Source organism: Delphinapterus leucas, chromosome 17 (genome assembly GCF_059928025.1).
Source record: "Delphinapterus leucas isolate spDelLeu-1000000601 "Yukka" chromosome 17, BTC_Dleu_Yukka2, whole genome shotgun sequence".
In the NCBI taxonomy this organism is placed as follows: domain Eukaryota; kingdom Metazoa; phylum Chordata; class Mammalia; order Artiodactyla; family Monodontidae; genus Delphinapterus; species Delphinapterus leucas.
Genome location: NC_143145.1, coordinates 39928900 through 39956376, shown reverse-complemented (window position 1 = coordinate 39956376; position 27477 = coordinate 39928900).

Genomic DNA, 27477 nt, shown 5'->3' with positions numbered 1-27477 from the left:
AATGCTTTATTTTGAAATGTCCAGGAAGTTGCAAAATAGTTCAGAGAAGCCCAGCTTCCCCAAATTCTGCCACAGTCTATGTTCTTCCCACCATCCACTGAAACTAGGGATAACGAATTGAACTGCAGATTTGTGCGGAAACAGGATTTTTAGGTTTACAGATCCTCACGCACCGCATCTCTTTCTGGAAACCGGAAAGTAAGCATAAAAGAGCTCAGCCTAAAAAAGATCAAGCCCTGGGGCAGTGGTTTGCAACCCTGGATGCACATTCAAATCACCTGGTGGGCTTTTTAAAAATACCTGTGCCTATCCCAGCCTAACAGTTTCTAATCTAATCAGTAACGTCTGGGGCTTAAGAGTCGGTATTTCTGCAAGCCCCTCAGGGGGGTCTAAGCAGCAGGTATTAAGAACCACAGCTGTAAAACTACGCCATAGGTATCAAGAGGCTCTGAAGTGAACCCACCCTTTCGTCAGACCCAGGTGTCAAGCTACCCTCCTTCATGAGTCCCATCACTGTGGCCTGAGATGCCTGTAAGAGGAGCCTGTGAATGAGAGGATCCTCAGGTGACCTGGCAGGGAAACTTTCTCTGTTGTGCTTAATACAAAGCTTTGTGGTCCTGCCACTCAGAGCTGTGCCTCCCTTTCTGAAAAAGTAAATCAGCTCCAGGTACATCAAAGGAGATTATCATTCCTCTGGCACTGGCTTTGTTTTCCCATACATCTAAGGGAAGCAGGTCCACTTATCTCCAGAATACTTTCCCAGAAAGCTCAGTCGCCTGCTGTGTGAGGTCACAGGTCCACAATTTTGCATCCATCACACCTTGTACGGAAGCGGGAGGAATTGGCTTGCTTTGTTTCCCAGCACTAGGGAAACAGATTTCTTCTTAAGCTTCACACAATAAATTGTATTAAATCCTTTCAGCAGGGTTTCCATGGCTATGTGAAAGCAAAATCATACAGTAATTGTTTTAAATAATACAGCAAGGCGAGCTAGAGAGTACATCTTAATTTTTGTCATCTGTGTGGTGTTTCTGTTTGTATGGAAATGTTCCCGAGGCAGGGGAAAGGTTTCTGCATTCACTGGGAGTTGCTTGGCAAATGTAGTGCAAGGTCAAACACAAACTGAAATAAACAGACCTACCAAATCCCTCAGCCCCCTGCTCTGTCCATGTGAGCTCCGGGGCTGGTTTGCTTATTTTAAGTGGCAATTAGGATGGTGTTTATCTCTTCACTGCTTGGGCACCAAAACCCATCCTCCCACTGCATATGCCTGGCTCCTGCTTCCCTAGGGAGAGAGTTGGACGTATACCCTAGACAAAGGTGACACCTGACAGGAACCACACCCCACCCCCGAGTATCGATTTGTCCTCTGGTACCAGGGACACTCTCTAGTAGTCTTAGCCCAGGATCCACAACAAAATGTCATGGATAAGAATCAGTCTTCAAAACTGACCATCCTACATTCCGGTTCAAGCCCCATCAACCAGGCTATTGCAAGTTGCTTCAACTCTGAGATTCCATTTCTTCATCTACCAAGTGAGGGTGATGACACTTACACACCAGAGCTTCTGAGTCTCAGATGAGGTCACGCACGGAAAGTACTTGTCCTTGTAGCTGACAGGGTGTTAGGGCTCATTAAATGGTATTCATTTTTAAATGATTATTACCATTATCATTATTATTCTTTGACTGTAGAAAAGTCCTCCTGATAATATGGTGAAGCTTAGAGCTGTTGTCTGGGTGATATCACCCTGGGTGATATCCGGGTTGAATTCCACAAACACTCCTGACCCCTTCCAGATGTCGGAGAGCCGGTTGGGTGCTGGAAAATGGGGAAGGAAGGTCTGGTTCCTGCCCTCCAGGAGCTCCCAGACCAGGAGTGGGTCCCTTACCAACTGAGGCTCATGAACATTACACTCGGATTATGCTTGGCCATGGCTGCTGCCCACATTGTGTTATTACTCCAGGGAGGAATCGATTCTTGACAATCAATTGGACAAAGAAGGAGAGAGTTCTACACCGTCACTGACAAAAATGTCATCTTAGGTCCTGATCCCATGTGAGCAGTTCAACTTCCAAATACAGATACAAGTAAGGTCCCTCAGCCAAGCCCCGAAGAGAGCTCAGGGTAGACTTCGCCCCAGGTCGTAGTCTTTGACCACAGCTGATGTTCATGAGAACCTCACGTGGGTGGGAACTGGGGGAGGTGACAGGAAGGAGAAGATGGGGGTGGGGCAGCCCAGCCTCACCAAGTATGTATGACATCACTTGGCGGACAAGCCAACGTTGGAAGGGAAAGGACGTTGGCTCTAACCACAGTCTGCCATTTTGAACTCTGTGGAAGTTTATTTTAGCTTTTTGTTTTTTTAATGTTTTAAAGCATGGACAGTAAATAGTAAGAGAACGCACGAAGAAAAAGATTTGCCCACACAGAAGTTGTCTTTGGAGCCAAAACGAAGACATACTTGAGATGCTTTGCTTTCCGTCTGTGCCTGAGAGAGATGTTCCCTCTCTGCAGGTCCCCTGGGAGGCTTGGAACAAACACACCAGGTTCCAGGAGCTGAGCCTCAGAGGGGCCAGGCTATGGCCCCCAGGAGGTCAGGGGTGGCTTGTCCTTTGGTGCCTCTGGCCTGTTTGTAGCCTCTGCCTGAAATTCATTCTTTGTCTGTGCTGAGCCAACTCATGCCCTACTTGCTGCTCCTCTCAGAGCTTTGTCACAGGTGCAACACATTTGATTCCAAGACCGGGGGCCCCTCTTCTGTGCTCTCACATCACCTCTCCTGTGGTACTGACCTTCTGGTTATACTTCCTGTTTACTCATCTGTCTCCCCCACTAGATTATGACCTCTTGGGGAGGGACTGTCTCTTATGCATCATGGGTCTCCAGAGCATACCACCCAGTCTGGTGCATAGAGATATGCAATGAATAGGTGTTGAATGTGTGAATGACTATATGAATGAATGAATGACCAAAATGCGACTGAACACATCGGTATGCTGATGCACTGAACCTCAGTAGGATGTTCCTTTAGTTCTCTCTGCTGGAGCCCAGCTTCTTTTACGCTTGCCCTCACCCACTCTGAATTCCAACAGCTACCCCCTACTCCCACCCTTCCCTCAACATACATGCACACACACTGGATGACAGCACCATCCTAGGCCCCAGGGGACTTTAGGGGCCTCCTTTGCCAGGAAGCCCACAGATCTCACTAGGACAAGGATCAGGTCGGCTCAGCTCATATGTTGGTAGTAAGACCCATCTATGGGATCATAGCAGCCACATTTTCAAAGGCCAAGTGGTACTATTTCTTCTAACCTCAGATTTTCTTTGGAAAATTTCTCCAGTGACTCAAAATGCCCTCTTGGCTTGTGGGAAAAAAACAGAAAGCAATGCAAAGGTGTTAATGACCTAATCTTACTCTCAGGGCATTAGCAAAAGACCAGACTCTTAAAGGAATTACTCCCACATGCCCCAAGCTCTTCATCTACCTTTTGCACAAGAGCACGTGATTTACACTGATTTACTAACTACAGTAGCTACCCACTGACCCATTCACTAAGACCCTCGCACTGTGCTTGTTGCTTTTCGTACTTTATCTCTCTTAATCCCCAACAAATCCATTAGGTAAGTCTTGTTGTGATTCTCACTTTACAGAGATGGAAATGAAGTTCAGAGATTTCAGGTGATTTGTCCACATTCCCATATCTAATAAAGGAGGAACTTGAGAGTTGAAATCTTATCTGCGTATCTACTGCTGTATAGCAAACCACCTCTAAAATGTAATGGCTTTAAACAATTTACCATTACCTCTCATGGGTCTGTGGGCTGACGGGGCTAAAGTGGGAAGTCTTCACTGATGCTCTCTCCTATGGCTGCGGTCACCTGAAGCCTCGACTGGGCTGGACGTTCTAGATGACAACTCATGTAAGCGGACTGTCACTGTTGGCTGTGGGCCGGGAGCTCTTCTGGGACTACCAATTGAGCACTAATGATTTTCTGAGACTCTTGGCTCTATTCACTGGGGTATTGATTCTGGGCTCTGAATCATCCTTCCTCTTCCATAAGAGTGGCCATGTTTGTAGCTGAATAGCCGCCTTCTCCTGTTTCCCGCTCATAGAAGGCTCTTTGCATTTTGAACTACCTCTGTCTTTTTCCATCCCAGCTGATGGTGCTTCCTCGTTCATAATGCTCTTAAATTGTTGTGAGCTTCCTAAGGACTCTTTTGAGTTCACACCATGAGTCACAATACACACCAGCATATCTCTTTGAGACAGGCCCCCTTTCTGCTTTGGGCTGAGAGTCAGATGGGTGGAACAATGCCCATCAGATTCCTTTGAAACTTTTCTGTCTAGTTGAGAAGGTCTATGAGACATACTCCTAAAACTTTCTAAAAGCTTAACAAGTGTCTTAGAGCCATGCCTTTGAGATAATCAATACCCTCATATCATGTCTTACTTTGAGAACCTTTTTCCAACTGGAGAGGCTGGGAATAAGAATCAGCTTTATTTCTAAACCCAGCTGGTCTGCTTCTTTATATTTCTTCTAAGTTTACTTGAAACTGAAGAGTTCAGTTTTCAGCTCATCTCTCTATGCCCATACCTACCTAAAAGAAAACAGTAGGCACTTTTGACGTTCTATCTGGACGTCTCCTTAGCCAAATCTGCTATGTCACAGGTATATTTTCTGTTGTTTGCATTATCCTAAACAACAGAGTACCAAATTATCCATCATTACGAAATAAGGGATGCCTTTTTCCAGCCCCCAGTAACAGTTTCCTCCTTTTCCTTCCCATTTTCAGGCATAGTTTCCTCAAGCACTTCCTGGCTTCTTCTTGCTGCTTGGTCCCAAAGCCAATGTTGCACAATTTAAGTTTTTATCATAGCCGCATTCCACTTCCGGGTACCAAATTCTATTTTACTTATCTGTGACTGCATAGCAAGCCACCCAAACCTTAATGGCTTACAACAACAATGTATTGTTTCTCACGGCTTTATGGGTGGACTGAGCCCAGCTGGGTGTTCTCACTTGGGCTTTCTCATACACTTGCTGCCAGATGTCGGCTGGGGCTGCGGTTATCCGAAAGCTTGGCTGTGGAAGACGTTCAGGAAAGCTCACTCAAGCAGCTTCTGACAGCCTGGCACCTGGCTCCAAGACGGACCATTCTGAGAGTGACTGTTCCAGGAGCCCTAGGCAGAAGCTGCAACACTTCTTATGACCTAACCTCAGAAATCCCAGAGCATCACTTTCATTATATTTTATTAGTTAAGTAAGACACTATGGCCAGATTCAAAGAGAGAGAGGAATTAGATCTCATCTCTCAATGGGAGGAGGGTAAAAGGATTTTATTTAATTTTTGGTCATATTTAATTTTCTATAAAGCTCCTAATCACTAAGATCTGTGTCCTCTCATTAAAAGTAATGGTCTATGGGGGCTTCCCTGGTGGCGCAGTGGTTGAGAGTCCGCCTGCCGATGCAGGGGACACGGGTTCGTGCCCCGGTCTGGGAAGATCCCACATGTCACGGAGCGGCTGGGCCCGTGAGCCATGGCCGCTGAGCCTGCGCGTCCAGAGCCTGTGCTCCGCAACGGGAGAGGCCACAACAGTGAGAGGCCCGTGTACCACAAAAAAAAAAAAAAAAAAGTAATAGTCTATGAAAATTACAGTTCAGCTCTGCATACCTGGTAACTCATTCCCCTAAATGTTGATGTTGATTCTGCTCCAAGGCCATCTTGTTGTCTCTTATCTTACAAAAATATATACACATCCTAGAAATATGTGGACCCAATTCGCCATTCTTCTGGGTCTGACATCTGCAAAACATCTGCTGAATCTGACACATGAATGCTAAAATTGGCAATGGCTCTGTCAAACAGTCATCCATGGGAAAACTGGATCAGGAATATTGCTTTTCTCCAGACAGTTTCTTCTCCAGGAATGATTAGGGTTAGCTGCCTGAAGCAAAGAGGGAAATACCCAGATCAAATACATTTATAACCCTCCTTTAATGACTGCTATGTGGCAGACCGCGGTATAAGTCTATGTCCAATTACACACCGTATGGACCATCCGTTTGATGGTTAATAGTCATCGGCCCCGTTTTGCTGTCTTCGTCCCTCGGCATGGCTGTTTTATGTGGCTGAAAGTAAGTGACCATTTCCCACTTAGACTCCCTCTGCCTCCAGGCACAAGCATGGCAGGAGGGCTGAGATTGTTGAAGAGGAAGGTGAGAGGGATAAAATGCAGCCTGGGTCTCTGCAATTTTATTAAAATGTTGGGGGATAAAAGTAGATGTCCTATGCTCCCTAAACAGCCATGCGGCAGCATCCTCTCCCCCTGCTGAGAGGTGGTACAGGTGGGTGAGAAAGGCCACAAGCTCTGGAGTCAGGCAGCCTGGCCCCTCCACTAAACATGCCACAACGGACAGGTTATTCACCCTTTTGTGCCTCCTTTCCTCAGTCCTCAATATTTATCTTCTCCTAGTAGTAGCGTGTAAACACCTGAAGAATGACTAAGGAATCAAGGGGAGCCAACTGAAGACTGAGCGATCAGGGGAGGCACATCTGAGGAGGTGGCATTTAAGCTGAGCCTTGAATGACAGGAAGAACCAGCAGACTTGTAATAATCATGACAGGTGCATTCATTTCCTGTGGCTTCTGTAACAAATTCCCATAAACGAGGTGGCTTGAAACTACAGAAATGGAATCTCTCACAGTTCTGAAAGAAGAAGTCCAAAATCCAGGTGGAAGGGCCATATTCCCTCCCAAGGCTTTAGGGGAGAATCCTTCCATTTGCCTCTTCCAGCTTCTGGTGGCTCCAAGCATTCTTTGGCTTGTGGCTGCATCACTCCCATCTCTACTTCCGTGGTCACATCGCCTCCTCCTATTCTCTGTGTGTCTTCTCCTCTGTGTGTCTGTCCTATAAGGATGCAAATGATTGCATTTAGGGCCCACCTGGATAATCCAGGATAATCTTCTCCTGTCAAGATCCTTAGCCACTTATTTTGCCATACAAGGCAACATTTAATTTTTTTCCATAGAAGGTAACAATCACAGATTCCAGAGATTAGTATACGGATGTATCTTTTGTGGGCCACCATTCAACCCACTACAGTGTGGTCAAAGAATAAAGAGAAAGACTGGGTAGGGCCTTTTCAGCCTGGTAAGGGGTTTAGTAAGAAGCCATAGGAGGTCTCGGGCCTCCAAGGTTGTGCCAACGTGTGTACCGAGATACGCTTTATAGTGATCAGTCTTGCTGCTCTGTGAAGAATGGATTTGTGGGGAGAACAGGAGAGTGGTGGTAGGGAGACCAGTTCAGAGGCTGTTGTCAACCTGAGAACTTAAGTATGGGGCAAATCTGCCATTCTCTCTAATCTAAGCATTATAGGCAAATAATTCTTTGTCAAAGCCTGGAATACAGTATTGCTAGTAAGAACAGTCTTTTGACAAAGCAAATTCTAATTCTAAATGCTGCCAAATAAGACTGTGTCCGAGCTCCACTTTATTTTACCTGAAACCCAAATAACTGACTTTCACTATTAGCTGAAATAAACTCATGCTCTCTCTGCCACAGCATTTGGGGACTTTCTCCATTTTACTGATGACATGGTTTTATGGCCTGGAACTCAAAGAGTGGCCTTGAGAAGAAGCAGAAACATTTGGTTAACTACAGTCAGAAAGAACAATCTCAGATCAGCTATGCTGAAGGGAAAATATTCGCCGTGGAGGGCAAGAAGTTAATCCACAGACGGAATTCCTCTCCTGCCGCCACCCTTCCCCGCAGGCCTCTCCCTCATCCCTTGCAGCCAACGCAGTTGGTGAGTCCACTAACTTACAGACATGCTCAGAAATGGGCTTTAGGCAAAGATGAGACAGCATTCTTGTTTTTGTTTTTTATAAAAAAGGGCGGAACTTTCTTAACTTCCAGGCCAAAATTGTCTCTTTCATGCATAATGCACAGATCTCTCAGGTCTTAACCAGGTCCGCATGCTTGCATGTTTGTAAACTAGCCTCAAAGTTCTATTTCAGACATAAATGTTGGCTCTACTGCCAGCTACCCTTGTGACTGCCGTCTGGCCTTGCTTTGCCTCATAGGGAAAAGGGAGGGAGGACCAACATTTATTGGAGACCCACTCTGTGAAACACACTTTCACACTTGCTCCTGTGGCCTGAGACCACCAAAATTCATTGTTTCCCCCCCACCTCAGTAATGGGACCCTTGATTTTTAAAAATAAATTTATGTATTTATTCATTTATTTAATTTTGGCTGCTTTGGGTCCTCGTTGCTACGTGCGGGCTTTCTCTAGTTGCAGCGAGCAGGGGCAACTCTTCGTTGTGGTGCACGGGCTTCTCATTGCGGTGGCTTCTCTTGCTGCGGAGCACGGGCTCGAGGCACGTGGGCTTCAATAGCTGTGGCACGCGGGCTCAGTAGTTGTGGCTCACGGGCTCTAGAGTGCAGGCTCAGTAGTTGTGGCGCAGAGGCTTAGTTGTTCTGCAGTATGTGGGATCTTCCCAGACCAGGGCTCGAACCCCTGTTCCCCGCATTGGCAGGAGGATTCTTAACCACTGAGCCACCAGGGAAGTCCCGGGACCCTTGATTTTTAACTGGCCTAGAGTTGCCAGATAAAATACAGGACTCTCAGTTAAATTTGAATTCCAGATAGACAATGAAAATTTTCTTATTACAAGTATGTCTCAAATACTGCATTGGGGATACTTAGCTAAAAAAAAAAAAAAAAAAAAAGTTCATTATTTATCCAAAATTCTAATTTAACTGGATGCCCTGTATTTTTGTTGCCGTTGGTAAATCTGGCACTAGGCTACCCTGAATAAAGATGACATTTCTCAATTTCCCTGAAGTTAGGTGAGATTATGTGACAAAATTCTGGCCAAAGGGATACAAATAAGATTATAGCTATATATGCAGAAATAAATGTCACAATCTATGAGTGTGCAAAGAAGAAACCTCGATATAGTTAGAAAAGCATAATTTTAGAGCTAGAGGGATCAGGATTCAAATCAGAACTCTACCATATAATTAGGGATTTGATCTTGGTTTCTTTCATTTATTTTCTCCTTCTTTAAAATGAGGCTAATAACGTCAGCCTTCTAAAGCTCTTGTAAGGGTCAATTGAAAGAAGGTATGTAAGAGTCCTAGTACATCATCTAGCTCACCATTCACACAGATAACAGATGCAGGGTCTGGAATTTGACCAAGCTGTCTGCTTTCTAGAAGCTCTCTTCCTTGCATACACTCACATACTGTAACAGTTCTGAATCAAGAATAATTCTCTTCCCTTCTGGTCATCCTAACCACTCCTTGGAAATTTAGCCAAGATCTTACTTCATGAAGATTTCTTTTCTAGGGATTCTATTTCATTTATGGTTAGTACTACAAACTTTATAAGTTTCATGTTTTATATATTCACTTTTTGTCTCCTAAGAACCCTAGATTTTAAAAATTCTTTCCTGCATTTTAAAACAATAGCTAAGCACATAATAAATGCTCAATAAAAAAAAAACAGAAAGAAATGGTGTGCCCCTCTCTCTTTCTCATTCCTGCCCACCTGCTGGAATGTAAAGGTAATGCTGGAGCTCCAACAGCCATTTTGGACTATGAGGTGATCTGAGGAACGGAAGCCACTCATGGTGGAACAAAAAGCTAAGAGACCTGTCTGCAATAAGAAGAAGGTCCTTAGTCTAGAACAAAAACAAGAAATTAATTTCCATCTTATTTGAGCCACTGCTATTTGGGGTTTTTTTGTTTGTTTTTGCTGCTTGTAGATAAAACTAATGGTAACAAATACACTCTGTCAGCTAATTTTCACTTAGCCTTTAAAGTAAGGCATATTATCCACATTTTGGCAAAGAGAATCCCAAGGCTGAGAGACATTAAGTAGCTTAGCCAACATGGTCACAGAGCAATTGTTGAGCCAAGTTTTGAGACCCAGTCTATCTGAAGAGTATCCAGGCTCTTATTTTTGTATACTACACTGCTTGTCTGGGTGAGAATTTTTATCAAATTCTTAAGGTTTTTATAACATTGTATCAAATTTGCTTCTGCATGTCTGGTACCTAAAGCATTTAGCTCTCTCCCTCATCACAAGTACAGAGTATGGACATTTCTGGCATTTGTTAGTGTTCTATGATCTAGAAGTCCATCCATAGATCTAATATTGGAGAGGACTGAAACAAAGGACATTTTATTTATTTGTTTATTTATTTATTTCTCTAAAGAAATTCATCTGGCCTGTATTTGAGTATTTTCCTGCAGATATGTCTTAACTGAGTTATGATTCAATATGAAGTCCTCAGCTTTTACAGAGAATCAGTATTAAAATGTCTATTTGAAGAACGTTTCTGGATCTTTGGAAGCATTATTGTGTTGCTTGCTGTTCCTTGCAAAATACAATTTTCATGCAATAAATTTCACATACAATCTAGTGCCAGAAAAAAAACTGAAAAACATCTATTCAGGTGCGATCCTGTTTCCTTTTTTTTTTTTTTTTTTTTGCCAAACATCAAAAGAATAAGAGAACCTAACAATTACTCTTTTGCTTTGGTTTCCAGGAATCTTGGAGCTAAATCTTATGGTTATTTGCAGTGTTTCAATTAGCCCAGGTACTAAAATATTTATTTCTGTTTTGTCTATTTTTAATCTACTTTTTCTGTTTCTCTACTATTTTTTCTTTCATATCTCCAATTACCCATTTTAGGATACATTTTTGTTATTATAGGGTCACCTCAAGTCTGCCTTCAGTTATTTAACAAATGTTTTTATTGATTCTCTTGCACATAGCACTTGACGGAAGGAGATGCTACAGGCTATAAATTCCTAGCTGAGCCTTTGCTTGTAACTCATGAGCACTACTTTCTTTTGAAAGGGGCTCACAAACCTCTACGAAATAATCTATTCCAGAATTTAGGTGAGGATCAACAGTAAACCCAGTATTTCCTCAAATTCACTTTTTTCTTTCTGTTTTGGAAAACGGAGATATTATCCCCATCAAGCCAATCTTCTGACAGAAGACACCCATGAATCTCAGGCACCATTAACAGGACCAGCCCTAGAGGAAATTGGAAGAGAGTAGCTTTTTAACAGCTTTTTAACAGAATAAAAGATAATTTTTCTGAAAGATAATTTTAACAGAATAAAAGATAATTTCTTTCTCTTTTGCCAGGGGGCCCTTCCCTGGATTTCCAAACAATAAGTACAGTTGGGCCCTCTTCTCACCCTTCTCCAGCTCCCAACGTCCTTCTCAAACGATGCTCACGCATTGTTTATGTCTCTGCGGGAAAGTCACCCTCCTCTTTTCCTGGGGACAATGGAATCTTAGCCCTTATAGCAAATTAGGGGACAAAAGCCTTTATCTTCATTAAAGGAAATGTACACACCAGTGAACAGACCTCCAAAATGGGAAAAGCAAGCCCCAAAAGCCTTGAAGAAAGTAAGCAATGGGGGCCTTCCTGGTGTCTGAAATCGGCCCACGGAGTCGGGCATCCTCGATGCCTGGGCTGTCCTGCTCCAGGAAGCACCAGCAGGTTCACATCTCCATGGTGACGCAGCCTGGCTTGTCAAATATTCCTGAGCTTTCAGAGAGTCGGGGAAAAAAAGAAAAAAAAACCCGCCAAGTGGACAGATTGGGTTTTTGCTAGGCCAGGGAACTGGGATCGGAATTTTGAGTCTTGACTCCCATCCCTGGAAACAGTTGACACCATCATGTGGGAGAGCCTGCATTTTCTGCTATTTTAGGCTGAAAGGAGAAACCAGCAATGGCCCATATTCCTACGGCCTCCCCTGAGCTCACCGCCCTCTTCACGGAAGGCGGATCCCGATCCGGCCCCTCCCAGCCTCACAGGGCGCCTCACCCGCAGTGACACGTGGTGGTTTTTAAAGCACTTGCACGCCAAGTGCAAGTATATAGTTTTATAAGCTCTGCCGGACTGTTGAGCAAACCAGCTCAGGAAAATTTAGTGACTGGCTTAAGGTAAAAAAACAACAGAGTTGGGACTAAACAGCCAGAGCCTTAACTCCCAGATAAGAGTTATTTTCAGTTCTCTTCAGCTAACTGTCCTCTGGGAGCCGAGCAGGCTGGCCAGGCTGGCCTCCTACCTCTCGGGAGCCTCACCCGGCAGATCCTCACCTCCCTCCATCCCTCCCTCCCCCACGCTTTGCTCACACTTCTCACATCCTCATATGCAGGTTGGGGTCCTCTGTCCCTGGCCTGTGAGAGTGTCAATGGCAGGGACAGTGTCTGGTTCAACTCTGCCTAACGTCATAAGTGAATAATAACTAACAAACAAACCAATGAACTTGGGGATGGCCCTCGGTGCCGTCTCACCCACACGCTAAGAGCACCCTGGTCCGTGTTACACCCGGTATAGAAAAAAACCCCAAATCTTTTTCCTGGCAAAGTTACCTCCACTGCTATATTCATGTATAAATGAGCAGGTGTTGGCAGCTATGGGACGTTCTGGTGAGAAAGATTTAAGACCCTGGAATAACGTCTGCCTCATCAAGTCCACATCAGAAAATCAAACAAACCAGAATATGATCTTTTATTCTGTTTTTGTCTTAACGGCTTTGGAACTGTGGTCAGTGGAAACAGCATCATTCTCAATAAAAATATCCCTGGCCAGCCAAGTGACACATCTGGTCAGTAGTGACGAGGGAGAGAACGAGCTCTTTCATTCCTTGGCAGCCTGGGAGAAGGCATCTGGGCAGGTCTACCTTGAGAATGTTTGCGAAGTGTCACTCCAGTAACTCCAGGAGAGCTGGGGTGATGAATTTCATAACTAAAATCAGAAATCTTGTCCAGAATAAAGTTTGGGTGGTTTTATGAAATCATGGAGCAGAAGAGAGCCTAAGTGAGAATAATTAATCTATCCCTCCACTGCTCTGCAGGACAACACCGAAATTATCCTACCAAATTCTCTATGTTTTTTCTTTAATCTGCAGAACAGGAAACTCTTGAAACCTCTCTGGATAACCCCTTTAAATACCTCACAACCTTCCTGGGAAGAAAGTTTTCCTTCATTCTAACCTAAATTCCTCTTGTTGAAATTCAAATTCATTCTCTTTTGCTTACGGATCAGCCAAGAATTTAATGCCTTGAACAATTTGCATCAATACATGAAATAAAATTCGTGTTTTTTTAAGACGTGAAGTATATCTATTAGCAAGTTCCAAATACCCAACTCAGTGGCTAAACAAAAGTCCTTTAAGCTGAGGATGCGCTGTCTAGAAACTGGGTCCCGCAAACAGCTAACTAGGACATGAGAATCATGAGCAAAGCACTGGGAGAGTGAAGGAGATGGAGCTGAGGCTCTCGATCCCCACAAATGGTAAGTACAGAGGTAAGTTGAGCTTTGGCACCTTAATAATGTCAGTAAGGGCTTGGTTTCTTTTCTCTTTTCTACTCTGATTTCCACAGGGTCAGTCATTTGAAAGACTTTCTCCCTCATTGTGGCAAAATAGCTGCAGCAGCTCCAGCCCTCACATTCTTACAGCACACCATCCCTTCAAAGCCACAGGCCTGAAATCCCCTTAGATGATATCAGCCTGGATCATGAGTCCACACTTAAACCGGGAAGTTGAATGTAGTGATTGGCTTGATTTAATCAGGGCCCACCTCTGGACCTGGGGGTGGCAGGGGTGGGGTGGGTGTGGTGTCAGCTTCCTAGAAGCACTTGTGATTTGTGGGGAAGAAGAAGAAAATGGACTGAAAATCTGAGTACTGTTAGGGTGGGCAACTGGATGCTGGGTCATCGTGAAAACAACCTTCCCCCTCCCAAGATTCAAAAGCATGATATGATTTTCTGCATGTAAGACATCTGCTCAGACCTGTGGCTTGTCCACTTACAGACAGGTCCACGCTCCCTGGTGATGAGGATCACCTTGGGCGCTTGTTAAAGATACAGTCCTCAGGTTCCTCCCCTGAAGCTTCTATTCGATGGGTCTGGGATGGAGCCTGAGAATTTTTAATCCAACACATTCTCCAGGTGATGCTTGTGAGACCAGCTCAGCCCACAACCAATCCCAGCGCCTGTTCTTCCCACTCCCGAAAGCGAGGGAGTGCATCGTGTCTGCAAAGGTCTTCAAGGTGAGGGAGACATACTCAAATCATGGATGCACAATGGATTTCAGAAGGGTATTTCTGAACCTGGTCATTGTGAGTACTGGTCAGGAGTCTATAAAGATAATTGATAACCCTTGTTGAGCGTGAAATCTGTGAAGGATGCTGAGTGCTTCACATAAATGTTCTGTAAGTGATGCATCTCCTTTGTAGAGAATTTTCAGGCAAAGCAAAGACCACCATCCTTCTAAAACATTCTTATTAAGAATTCAGAGCAACATCGATGCAACTACAGATTATCACACTGAGTGGAGTAAGTCAGAAAGAGAAAGACAAATAACATATGCTATCACTTATATGTGGAATCTGAAATATGACACAAATGAACCTATCTATGAAACAGAAACAGAATCATGGACATAGAGAACAGACTGGTGGTTACCAAGGGGGAGGGGATTGGGAGAGGGATGGAGTGGGAGGTTGGGGTGAGCAGATGTAACATTTTATATATAAAATGTATAAACAAGGTCCCACTGTAGAGCACAGAGAACTATATTCAGTATCCTATGATAAACCACAATGGAAGAGAATATGAAAAAAAGAGAATGTATAAATATATATAACTGAATCACTTTGCCTTACAGCAGAAATTAATACAACATTGTAAATCAACTACACTTCAATTAAATATATATATGAACTGGAAAGAAAAAGAATTCAGGTGCCTTTATAATATGTAAAAATCAGGATCCCCACATAGTAACAGTTTTATTTAGTATCTACTGTATGAGGAAATATATAATATCAAGAAATCACTATTGTGTCAGTGTTTCTTTGGTTGAGGTTACCTTAATCAATTTGTAATGTACTGGAAAGATTCCTGGGATAGCCAGTAGCATCCAGGCCTCTGGGAAGAGAAAGGCAGTATCTGGAGAGTGTTCGGTATTCAGCTGTGGCTGCCTCGATTTCTGCTTCTCTCTGTGTGTTTGCAGCACTTCTCACCCAACACCCCCTTTTTCCATGCTTAAAACAAGAAGATGATGCTGGCCCACAGTTGCCAGTTACGGGTTACCTCTGTGCCAGACAACTGCACCCAAAATTAATTATATCTCAAGTTCAAGTTCTAGAAGGGAGACTGTGGTCAAGCTACGCATAGACGAGGCACCAGCCCGGGTCCAGTTAGCTGTGACTGGGAAGGGAGCAAGGGTGATGCGAACATGGGCCAGGGGCCATTTTCTGTTGGGAGAAGGAAATTAGTTCTCAGAGAAAAAGAGTCTTTGGAGGCTGAAAAGATGCCCCTCATAAAGCTGCTGATATAATTTATTGTATTCATCCCAGAGGCATCTGAAAACATTGGAAAAATTGCAGTGCGATACAGTGCTGGATGCATTTATGGCTGCCCAGACCTACTACAATGACCCCTCAGTTCTCCCAAGTCCAAGGCTATCACACGGGAGCCAGTGTTTCAGAGGAAGAAGAATAAGCCGGATGATTCTCGGGAGTCCTTGACCTCTCTGGTCACATCCTTGGAAAGAAATGGGAAAAAGAATACTTCGCCCTCTAGAAGTGATTTGAGGACGAGAGACTGGTTCCTTCCCCCTCTGACTCCCTCAGGACCCTCCCAAGGGCCACCCCCACACCCCTGGCCTGCCTTGAAGCCGACCTGGTCACTGTGCCTCTGTGGCTAGTTGTAACAGTTCAGCCTTGGCTGGCAGCGGACTGCCCACCTCCTGGCAACCCCAAACTGCAGTAGACTAATAAAACGAGCCCTAATGAATGGACAGCTCTGCAGTCATGATGAACTCTCCGATTTATTCTTGTTGATAATTTGAGTGGAGTAGACCAAAGGGTGTCTTAGCGTCATAACTAGGAGACAAAATTCTGATGAATGAAGCATTGCCTTGTTGCATAATTAAGAGGGTTGTTGACCCCAATTTAAATGATATTGCCAAGGTGAACCAAATAGCAATTCTGGACCAGAGAGAGAGTTTCTTGCTCACAGTAGACTCTTCTGCAAGCAGAGGACCTAACTTTGATTTTGGCAAAGTTTAGAAATGAGCTTTGCTAATGGGGCTTTTTAACCTGGGTATGGAGCTAGACCTGAAGAGTGCTAGGTGTCAGATTCTGCCTTGTACAGCCCTCCTGGCTAAGCAGAAGGGACCAGGACAGAATCAGGGGTCTGTGCATTCTAGGCCACCTTTCAGGATCTGCTCTTGCCCTGCTGGGTGCCCAAGTGAGCAGGGCCAGATGAAGAACTTCCAGAGAATGTCAGCACCAAAAAGATATAGCCCTCCACAATACGTAATTTTAAATATATGTAGTAGTAAACCTTAAAATTAATTCAAGGAATTTTAAAGATGTTCTGATTTTTTTCTATTATAAGTTCGATGCATCTTTTAGAAATATCAAAGTTCCCCTCTTGGGTAAACCAGCACTGTGAATGAGCGAGAGAAAGAGCCAGGACTGACAACCAACAGCCCTGAGTTCCAGCCCTGGTTCTGCTTCTCGAGCACCTGTGGGACCTTGGGCAAGTCACGTAACTTTTATGGTTCTCAGAAAGGTCATCCAGAAAATAATCGTTCCTCTCTGGGCAGTTGTGAGGCTCAAATGAAATGTCAAAGTGCTTCATAAACTCTGAAGTGCTCTACACATACACAGAGGAGGCCTTCCATGATAGTCATCATGCAAGTGCCTGAAGCAGGGAGTGGCACCAGAAAGTGAAAGGTTTCATACCCCAAAACTATCCATTGCTGAGGTATAGGACTTAAAAAATCCATCCCCACTCCAGACCCCCTTACAATTAATATAAGCACTCCTTCCTGCCAAAAGGGGAAGGTTTGCCCCTTCCTGAGGGTCTGATGCCCACAACAGCTGACCATATTTGCAAATTCAATGCAAATAGATAGCAAAATGAAATTGCAACTCTTGCAATAAATGAGGGATTTCATGAAGTCAATGAGAGTGATGCTGGAGACTGCTCAGTTCAGTTAGCTAAGCCACTGACCAAGGAGTATAGGCAGTTACCAACAAAGAGAAAAAGCGCAAGGTTAGTGATGCATCAGAGAAAACCATTTGAGTAGCAAAGCTTTTTAAGGGGCTCTTGGGGAAATGATAAAAACTCAAGTATTTTGTGAAAATTACTCGGTTTTGGATTGTGCTACAAAACTTAAATGTGAAGAATTTAGTATCAGACAAGCATGTAATTTTGCTGGAAATTTTTCACATGTAAAAAATGTTTATTTCATTCATTCTTTAAGAATTAGTTAATAGTTGGTATTATGACCCTAAGTTTGTTTGATAGAAAATAAACTAATTTTTATAAAAGTTTTTATAAAATGTTTCATTTTCTAGGCAAAAATCACATTCAAGGATTTTGTTTTTTGATTTTTTTTTAAATTTTACTATGATCTTTTGGATTCACTTTCAAGTAGCTTTTTTTTTTTTTTTTACTGATATCAATCATTCTCAGATAAACTTTTTATAATTATTGAAATGAAATTTGCTAATTTCATTATTTCCCCATCTCCCTCAATGGAAATGTTGACAGTTTCCTCAAGCCCAAGGGAGGGAAAGGAACAAGCTTCCAGCCCTTTGGAAGTGGAAAGGCCCAGCGTGTCCCTCTTTCAGAGATAAAGCCAAAATGTCTTGGAACCAATACAGTGAGAAGTGAGCCCAATTTTCTGGGCAGAATGGACGCTGGCATGCCAGGCTGGGTGCAGAGTGCACTGGGAGAAGATGTGCCAGGGGCCGGCTGTGAGGCATGAACGCCGATGGCCTCTGTATCCCTTGGACCACCAGACTGGACTCGGCTACTCCAGCTGGCCAAGCAGGTGCTCCTACATCTTCTCCACTGGCTCCACTGCTCCCTCCTCAAACCTCAGTCAAAAGAGTCAGGTTTCCAGGACACCCCTGCTGACCCCTCACTGAGGACTTAACTTAGATGCGCTCATCAGTACCCTTGGAAACAATAAGCCTCCACCTTACAAGCAGGCTGATTGAGCAGCTGGACATGCCAGAGTCAGTCCTTGGTACATTGCCCCTACAGTTCTGGGCCAGCATTCAGAGATGTGCAGCCAGAAAGTAAGAACTCAGGTGCTGCTAGGCGGACCTGTGTCCACATCACAATTCTACCACCTTACTAGCTGTATGACCTCAGGCAAATTGCTTGACCTGGGGCTTCCCTGGTGGCGCAGTGGTTGAGAGTCTGCCTGCCAATGCAGGCGACATGGGTTCATGCCCCGGTCTGGGAAGATCCCACATGCTGCGGAGTGGCTGGGCCCGCGAGCCATGGCCGCTGAGCCTGAGCGTCTGGAGCCTGTGCTCCGCAGCAGGAGGGGCCACAACGGTGAGAGGCCCGCGTACCACAAAAAAAAAAAAATTACTTGACCTGTCTAAACTTCGATTTTCCCTCTATAACATAGTAAAGCATTTAAAAATAGGTCTGCCTCATGGCAGAGGTATATCTTAGGTCAGACTCATGGCAGAGGTATATCTTAGGTCAGACTCCCCAGAAGCAGACCCCGAGAGGAGGATTCACGTGCAGTGGTTTATTTAGAACACGCTCCCATCACAGGACTCGAGGAAGCAGGCAGGGACGGAGAAAAGTCAAAGCAAGGTACGGTTTCCTAGCCTGATCCTCCCAGGCACTTGGGAGGATGCTATACGTCAGACTGTCCCACTCACAAGGAAGTGTGGGTTTCACGTACCTGCACTGGTCATTCAGGGGCTGAGAGCATGCAGGAGATATATTTCAGGTGCTTGGGCACTCTGCCCTGTGGGCAAACCGGCCTCAGGAGCCCTTAGTCAGACCTCTGATGAGATTCACAGGTGCAAGCCCTGGAAGCATCGTTATGGTAAAAGAGCCCCCAGGATCTGGCAAAGGACGAATGGCATCTAACACCGCTAGGGCTGAATGAGAAGACTTGTGAAAAACACCTCGCACAGTGCCTGTGCAGAAGAGTCGCAGGATCCGTGCCCCCTCTTATTGTTGCCGGTGCCTCTGTGGTTGTAATTATGAAACTGTGATTGTCATCCTCTTAGGCATTCCGCCAGGGAATGTGTCATGGGCCTCAGCCAAGGGGCTGGTGGTCAAAGCCTCCGTGCAGGTAGATAGTACATTCTAATGCACAGGAAAGGAAAGGGCAGCAACATTTATTGAACACCTACTACTCAAGTGTCAGGCACTGTGCTGAGCGCTGTCATATGCCATCTCACCTACTCCTTATAGCGGTCCCATCAGGTAGGATTAATATCTTCATTTTTATGGCTAAAGGAACTGATCCAGAAAATCAGAATAAATTACCCCTTATCACACAGTTATGTCTAGGTTCTAAAGCAGTATTCTTTTTACCTGAACTTCAGAGGCTGCCCCTGAAAGATGATATGACAGAGCCTGCCTGTTGCCTACCCAATATATTCTGAGCAGCCATGTACCCAGCTAAAATAATATATAGCTCAGCTTCCCCTGCAACTAAGGATGGCCAATAAAAGTGGGGCTCCTTTAAAAAATGGATTCCATCAGAAGGCATTCTTTTCGCCCTTCCGTCTTCCTTCTCCTGCTTAGAATACAGATGTGATGGCTGGTGCTCCAGAAGCCATCGCGGGCCATGGAAGCTAGAGGTTTGAACTTTTTCTAGGTATTTGGACTTAGTTTATACGACAGAAAATAAACGTCTGTATTACTGAGGCCACTTTTATTTCCTTTGTCTGTTTCTAGCAGCTGGTCCTAATCCTAACAGATACAGACTGTATGATATTTATGAGTTCTTTTAGGAATGACTTTACTATCTTGAATCAAAGTAAACTACCCACTTGCCCCAGGCCCTCTGTCCTGAAAAATACCAACGCATCTCTATGCTATAAAGTCTAAACACAACAGAAAATGTCAGATAAACTACCAGCAGCCTGAGGTTTCAGAATTTCCAGGGCAGGTATAAGTTCTTACCTTTTGAAACTGTGGAAACTGGGCACCTGCTGAGAGACAAAGCCCTGATCTGACAGGGGTCCCTGAAACCCTGGCCTCACTACAATGACCACATCACCCTTTCTTGGTCTCCCATAAAAGCAGCAACCGGCATGTCCCCAGGGAAGCAACAGCATTTTGCCCTGTATCTTGCAACCCCCTAACCTGCCCACAATTCAGCAGCCTGTTTCTCTGAGTGCGGCTCCAGGAGATGGTGCCTGACTCAAGACCTGACCATGACGTCCACCTATATTCTGCCATTTGCAGGAAGAGTTGATCAGAAGCTCCAGTCAATAGTGGAAGCTCCGTGGTCCAGAGCACAGAGGGAGCCTTACATAATCGGGGATGGTTTGTCAAAGCACATTTCACATGCAACTGATTCTATCACCGTGGGACTTGCTGGTGGAATAAATAATCACCGTACACATTTTGTTAGCTACGCCTCATTAGAGATGGGTTTTTGGAAATGGCATCGTGAAGGCTGCTTATCTGTCAGTGCTCCGTTTAAGTACGGTGAGCGTTCCAGATAGGCTTTTCTAAAGAATTAGACGTCGCCATGGCCAGTTGCAGCTCGTCATGGTTACTGGAGTTGAGGGAGCCAGGGGGAGGGATACGACAGCCTGAGCTCACCTTCGGAGCTTGCAGCTTCAAGTGCTGGAGGAAAGCTGTGGAGAAGTGTCCTTGCAAAGCGAGAGCTTGATCAGAACTCTTCCAAAGAAGCGTCTTGACTTCAGCGTGACAAAATTCCAGCTTGAAGTCACTACGAATTCTTACACTTTCTTCTGTGGGTCTCCTGTCTCTGCTGTTCAGGATATGTTTGACTAGCTGCTAGGACCACCTCAATACAACAAAAATACGTCGGCGGAAGATGGCTCTGTCCTTGATGCGCCACGCCCAAGTTAGAAGGTGGAGAATTACTCTTTATCGAATCCTAGCAGGGCTCTGACAGGGCCCCTCCCTTTGAGGGCAGGGGCAGGTCACTGAGTTCTCCATTCCCCGGGCACATTACAGCACCTGGTACACAGTAGGTGCTCAGTACGCACGTTAAACTGGACTGGATTGTCACACCCTCAGTTTGGGCTTCTCTTCACTGTGAATAGTTCCTCTAACATGAGAACTGCTTGCTGGGCGCTCTCACACACACTGTAATCTATCCTCACTGCTCCAGGACGGGAGCCTTCCAGCCAGCATCAGCGGAAGGCCACACACAGAATGGAAACTGCTGACAGTATCGGTAGTAGGCAGGGGGGCCAACAGCTCCTGTTCAGCCTAGCGAGTTAACACCTCACAATTGTCCTGTCAGGGGGTGCTGAGGAGTATCAGTATTATGCTATGGGTGAGAAAAGAAAGACATGGAGCAGTTACTTAATCCAAGGTTTCATACGATGTCCAAATATAGAGATGCTCATGGATTGTGAAGATCTAGATTTATCATAAAAGGCAAGTTAAGAAATGCTAACTTGCTTCACAAAAGGATTCCTTTTCTTTTCCTTAAGCATGCCAGTTGTCTTGGTGTTTGTAATACGCAGTTGTTAACAACAGCAAAAAATTTATATACAACTTTCAGCACCACGTCTGGTCCACAAAGCAAAGCTGTGTGTCCAATGGAGCTTTGTCCTAGTCAGTCCGTATTCACGAGGTTAGAATGCAGGTTATTCCCATTTCTAAATAGCAGCCTGGGGTTAACCGGGTGTCATCAAAGGGTCTTCAGCCCCATTCCTTTGGGTGAAAAACAAGGGACACAAGTCCTGAGCCCCGGTGGGGATGGCCCTGCCTTCAATGGGCCCCACTTAGCCATAGCTGGGATACTAAGCTGAATAACTACTGGCTATTTTGTTCATGTTTCTGGGCTTTGTTTCCTCAGGGGAAATAAATAAGGGGTTAGATAAGGCAGTCTCATGCTTTGTCAGACCTGAGATTCTAGGATTCTAAATCTGGAGGAGCAGAGGCAGAGGGGTGGGCTGGGTTAGAATGGGCAGGAACAGTCACCTGGTTCAAGAATAAAGAGGATGGGGCTTCCCTGGTGGCACAGTTGTTGAGAGTCCGCCTGCCGATGCAGGGGACACGGGTTCATACCCCGGTCCGGGAGGATCCCACATGCCGCGGAGCACCTGGGCCTGTGAGCCATGGCCGTTAGGCCTGCGTGTCCGGAGCCTGTGCTCCGCAACGGGAGAGGCCACAATAGTGAGAGGCCCGCGTACCGAAAAAAGAATAAAGAGGATGAAGACCTTTTATTCAAATTCCCACCAATGTCCTACGAGTCACTGCAAGAATATCCATAAGCACACACCGGCCAAGTGCATTCCATCCAAGCTCTCCTTGAACTTGGGAAGGGTGGTGTTTGTGAAGGATCTGTTTCTCAGCATCCACCAGGGAAGTGTTTCCATTATCTCTGTGGCTTCTAAAGCATCAAGGGGAGAGGTTCCTGTTTCAGGGGAATCAGCTCTGAGGCTGTGAATCAGGAGAACTTTCAAGTTCTCTCCAAAAGTGAAGTTGCAGGCTGAGCGGGACTTGAAGCCAGGAAACCTGATGCCTCAGAGAGGACGAGGTTCAACGGTGAGAAACAGGGACCCAAAGTGGCGGTGCTTGAAACAACACAGAAGCTTAGTTCTCTCACCCGTAAAAATGCAGAGGGAACCAGTCCACAACTGGTATGGCGACTCCACATGCTCTTGGGGAGCCCAGGCCCCTTTGGGCTCACAACTTGGCCCTTCCTGGGGTGCAGACCACATCCACATAACAGACGGGAGGACAGAGGGAGGGGTAAGGACAAAGGGAGAAAAGAGTGGGCGCCGGCAGTTTTTAAGGAGGGCTCCCGGAAGCTGCCCCCAACATCCCCACCGATGCTGAACAAAACTGCCTCACACCCTACAAATAGAGGCAGAAGGATTTGGAACTCTGAGCAATCTTGGAGGACAGGAGTGGAGAGATGTGAGGAGAAAGAACCAGAAGGGAGACAGGAAGCCGCTGGGTCCTTGTCCCCAGATCATCCATAAAGTACGCCAGATGTGCAAAGTGCTTGCTGGGAGAGGCTTTTGTGGAAAGTGCTGCAGGACCTGAGTGTTGAATGGGGGCTGATAGAGAGGCAAGACAGAGGCTGTGGTGCCAACTGGAAGCTGGGGCAGAGAAGTCCACCAGAGCATAAGCCTCATTTCAGGAGAAGGATGGAATTTTCATAAACCACAGCCTATAGGTCTGAGTCCAAGGCATTGATTTCAAAATCACACAATATATTGTGGGGCACGAGAGGTCCTAAGCCTTTATCTACAGTACACATTATTATCACTGTAAAAAAAAAAAAAAAAAAGCTCAAGAAATTGGCCCTCAGAGAGGTCAAGCAACTAGCCCAAAATCACACAGCCAGTAAGTCCCAGGGCTGAGATTCAAATCCACTCCTGTCTTGTTGCAAGGCCAGTGCTCCCAATCACTACCTCTACTGTCCTTGCCCACCTCGCCCCCCAACCGCTCACACACACCACCCTGCCAAGCAAGGCTTTCCCTCAGGTTCAAGTCCAGCTGAGGGGCTGAGCCTCCAGCCTGCAGGAAACCACCGCTGAGGTATGAGGTATGGTGTCCAGAGGACAAGTCCCTCGGGTGCTGCTGTGGCTTCACCTTTTACTTCAGCTTCCAGTGGGTCCCACGCCCTCCCTGCCCACGGCTGCACTTCCTCCCCTGCAGGTAGACAGAAAGAAAATCCCCCCCAGATGAGGCGGTGGAAAGTAACAGCGCTTTCTTTCAAAGGCAAAGGGAGCTCCTGGCAGATGCCCAGGACCAATCTGCAGGGAGAGCCCTCCAGCAGAGGAGCCAGAGCAGGGCTGGGTGGGAGGCGGATCTCGCCCCCCGGAGGCAGGGAGGGCAGGGAGCTGAGGGCCACACTCCCCAAGAGCGCCGCTCCGCTCCCGGGGCTGCGTCCTGCCTTCAAATAAACAGCATCATAGCACTGCCCAGGTCCAGGGCCACGGAGCCAGGGGCTGCCAACATTTCCACTAGAAAGCCCTCATCTTTCAGGCTGAAAACACGGCTTTCAGAGTTTATTCTAAATTGAGACTTTTCCATGTAATCTTGGGACCCAATTTTTACTTTCCATTGGTTTGGATTCTCCAGGGATGGAAAGCCCCCTAAGCAGCTCCCCCAAGCCCCCAAAGAACCAAAACTAAGCCCCTAGCTGTCTAAAATGGTTTTACTTTTTGTTTTAGACTTCTTTTTTCTTCTGTGCTATGGAAACTGAAATAAAGCTTCAGAGAATGAAGAGTTCCTCTAGGCTGGGCTGGAGCCTGGAGAGCTTTGTAAGTGTGGGTGGGAGCAGAGGGGCCTGACCTCACAGTGGCCCTTACACAGGACAGGAACCGGGACACAAGCCCTGCCCGGCCAAGGGCAGGTGAGGCCCCCGAGGCCGAGCGGGCCTACAGAGGGCGTCCTGTAATACTGCTAGGCCTCTCCAGTCCGTACTTGGCCACCACCACCCCAGCGTCAGGAGGAAAAGGAGACTTCTCCGTCCATCGCCTCAGTCCTGAGACCCAGGCCGCCCCCGCAGCATCACTTCATCACCCCATCCTCCCACGCCTGTCCTCACGCAGCTGCTCAAGCGCAGAGCACCGCTTGCCCACAGATGAAGAAAACAGAGGTGTTCCAAGGTCCGAGACAGCCACGCACAGTCTCCCAGGTCCCCCCACTCTGGGACAGGAGAGGGTTCCCCCTTCCGGGCGGTCCCTGCTCCCTTCACTCTAAACCCTCTTCCTCAGAGCAAAGCTTCCCTCCTTCCCATTTCTCACTCTGGCCCAAGGCTGGGCATCTCCTCTGGGCACTGTTTTATCTCTGAAGGAGGAAATGTCTTCCCTGCTTGGCTCCCAGGGTGAATTTATCTAGCCACTCACCCACCCGAACATAATTAGCCACGCCCCTTCTATGTCCCGCCTTCTCTTCTCTTATTCCCGCATTTTGTGCAACTCATCTGAAACTCTCAGTTCTCTCCCCCAGCTCCTCCCTCCTCGCAGCCCGGCCTGCAAGGAAGCGCACAGAGCCCACTGCCACCAGGGAGAGTTCATCTTTCCCCAGCTGAGGTTCTGGTTATCAGTTTGTGCAGAACATTTCTTGTGAACAGTTTTTTTCACATTATTATAAATTCATTCTAATTCTGGCCTGCCCTATGGCCGAAGGTAAATCCTGCCATGTCTCTGGCCTCAGGGACTTCACCCGTGTGGCTAGTCTTCCGTCCGTCCCTTCACTGGCACTGCTCAGTGTTGGAAGAGGCTGACCTGCCTGTGTGTCCCTGAACCACCCACATTCCTGCGGGGTGACCTGTGATGGCTTACCCCTCATCGTGTAGAGAAGACAAGAGTGGGAGCCATGAGGAAGGATGAAGGGCAAGCCGCTGGCCTGGGAAAGGGGGAGTGAAAAACTCCTAAACCTCTCTGAGGTATATGGAAAGTCCCATGGCTCCCAGGAACCCCTCGCCAGATTCTCTGAGGCCCCAGCCTGTATCAACTGGCTCCAAACCGCCGCAGGTGAGAAGCCCCGTGCCCCTGCCCTCTGAAGGAGCCCTCCTCACCTACCAGTAGTAGCTGCTGACCGCCTTCCCAGACTCACGTGGCTACAGTCAGCAGTCACTGTCTGGATTATCCGTAGCCAAGAGTCACACCAGAAAACACAGAGGAAAAGCACCAAAACCTGGAGAGAATAATAATAACGGAGAAGAGAAGGTGGGGGGCGCGGAGCTGCAGCAGCAACAGCAAGGCTTGATGCCCTGAGAGCTTAAAGCAACCTGGGTTGTATGCCACATTCAAGCTGCAACCAGATTTCCACAGTAGAAAGGCTGTCATGCTGTGAAGAAAGGTAGGGAGTTGCTGGCCCCTGGTCCTTACAAATAACAGCAGTGTTTTTGTTCCTGCCTTCCCACTTCCTTATTAACAAGGATGACCCGGGAATGGACGTCTGCTCAGTGGGCATCTATTGTTTTTCAGGCCCGGCATCCATCCCCCGCTTCCTCTGGTACAGACACCATCATTTATTTTCATTTGGAAAAAATTATCCCTTCCCTATTGTCAGTCTTGGAGCTTGGGTGGGGCTGACCCATTCTGGGCTCCAGGGCTGGGCAGTGACCCAGTTCTTAGTAACTGGTTCGAGTGTATGTAATGACTTCATGAACCAAAAGAGTCAATCTCAGGGCTTTTTTTCGGGGGGACTGCAAGGGAAGAAATATTTTTTTGTCTTCATTAGGATTGCTGAAAGAGTAATATTTGTGGGTCTAGAACATCAGGCAGCCAGCTTGCCACCAGAAGAGAAGAACCTGCCTGAGAATGAAGTTAATACAGAGCAAAGAAAAGCTGACATGGTTTGATCCCCTGGATCAAGCCCTATCTGAAGCCCAGACTGCCCCTGGACTTTCCAGTTCTACATACTAATAATTTTTTTTATTGCATGAATTTGAGTCTGGTTTTTAATGACTTTCACCTAACTCAGAACTTTTGTCTCTATAGAGAAGAAAACTGGGGCTTAGAGATGCTAAATAACCTACTAAGGTGGCACACACTGACTAGTAACTGTCAGAGTTTGGATATGAACCCAGATATGCCTGATTCCAAGCCTTAGCTGTCAGACTCTACAGCCTCCCATTATATTCCTTCCCCCACTCTCTAGGTCCCTGACCTAACCCTGGTGAACATTTAGCAGTCAACCATTCTGGAACATTTGGCATCTCCACCAAGTACCCAGAGTAGTGGCTCCAGCCAGCTTTACTTAGACCACAGTCCATGCCCGCTGCTCTTTGTTGGTTCCAACTGGCATTCTAGCTCTGGTTTGAAGGCCGTGGCTTTCAAACGCAGACCTGAAGCCAGCTCTAAGGTGAGCATGTTCTGCAACCTGCATCTTACCCTTTGTCTTTAGCACAAGATCCACCACATTTTCTCCAATTGCTCATTGGCCCCAGTGGCTACTGGAGTGCTCAAGGGCACAGAACTACCGTGACTGTTTGGCAGAACCGTTTCTTGTTAGATTGGCATGGGTCACCATTGCTCTAGCTCAGCTAGGGCTGAGGAACAGTTAAAATAGCCAACAGGGTGGGGTGAAGTAGCAAAGCACTTACTCCCCACTCTAATTAGAACAGTCCCTGAAAAGAAAGGATGAGAAATGCCATGCTGGGTATGCCCCTCCCTGCTCTCTCCAACCCCCAACCAAGAAGAGACTGGAAAAAATAAGGTTAGCATCTCGGGGGGTGGTGGTGACATAACAAAAGCCCTAAAATAAAAAGGCGGGGAGGTCTCCCAGATGGTGATCTTACCAAAGTGACTGGGCTTCAGGGAAGGTTCTCCGACTGGAGCTCTAGAGAAATAAGAGCCCATATTCTGGATCACCCTTTTGGGTTTCGAATGATAACAACTCCTAAACCAATTTATTATAGGTCAACACAATTATCAGCAAAGTATGTGTCTGTGTTTTATCTGTTCA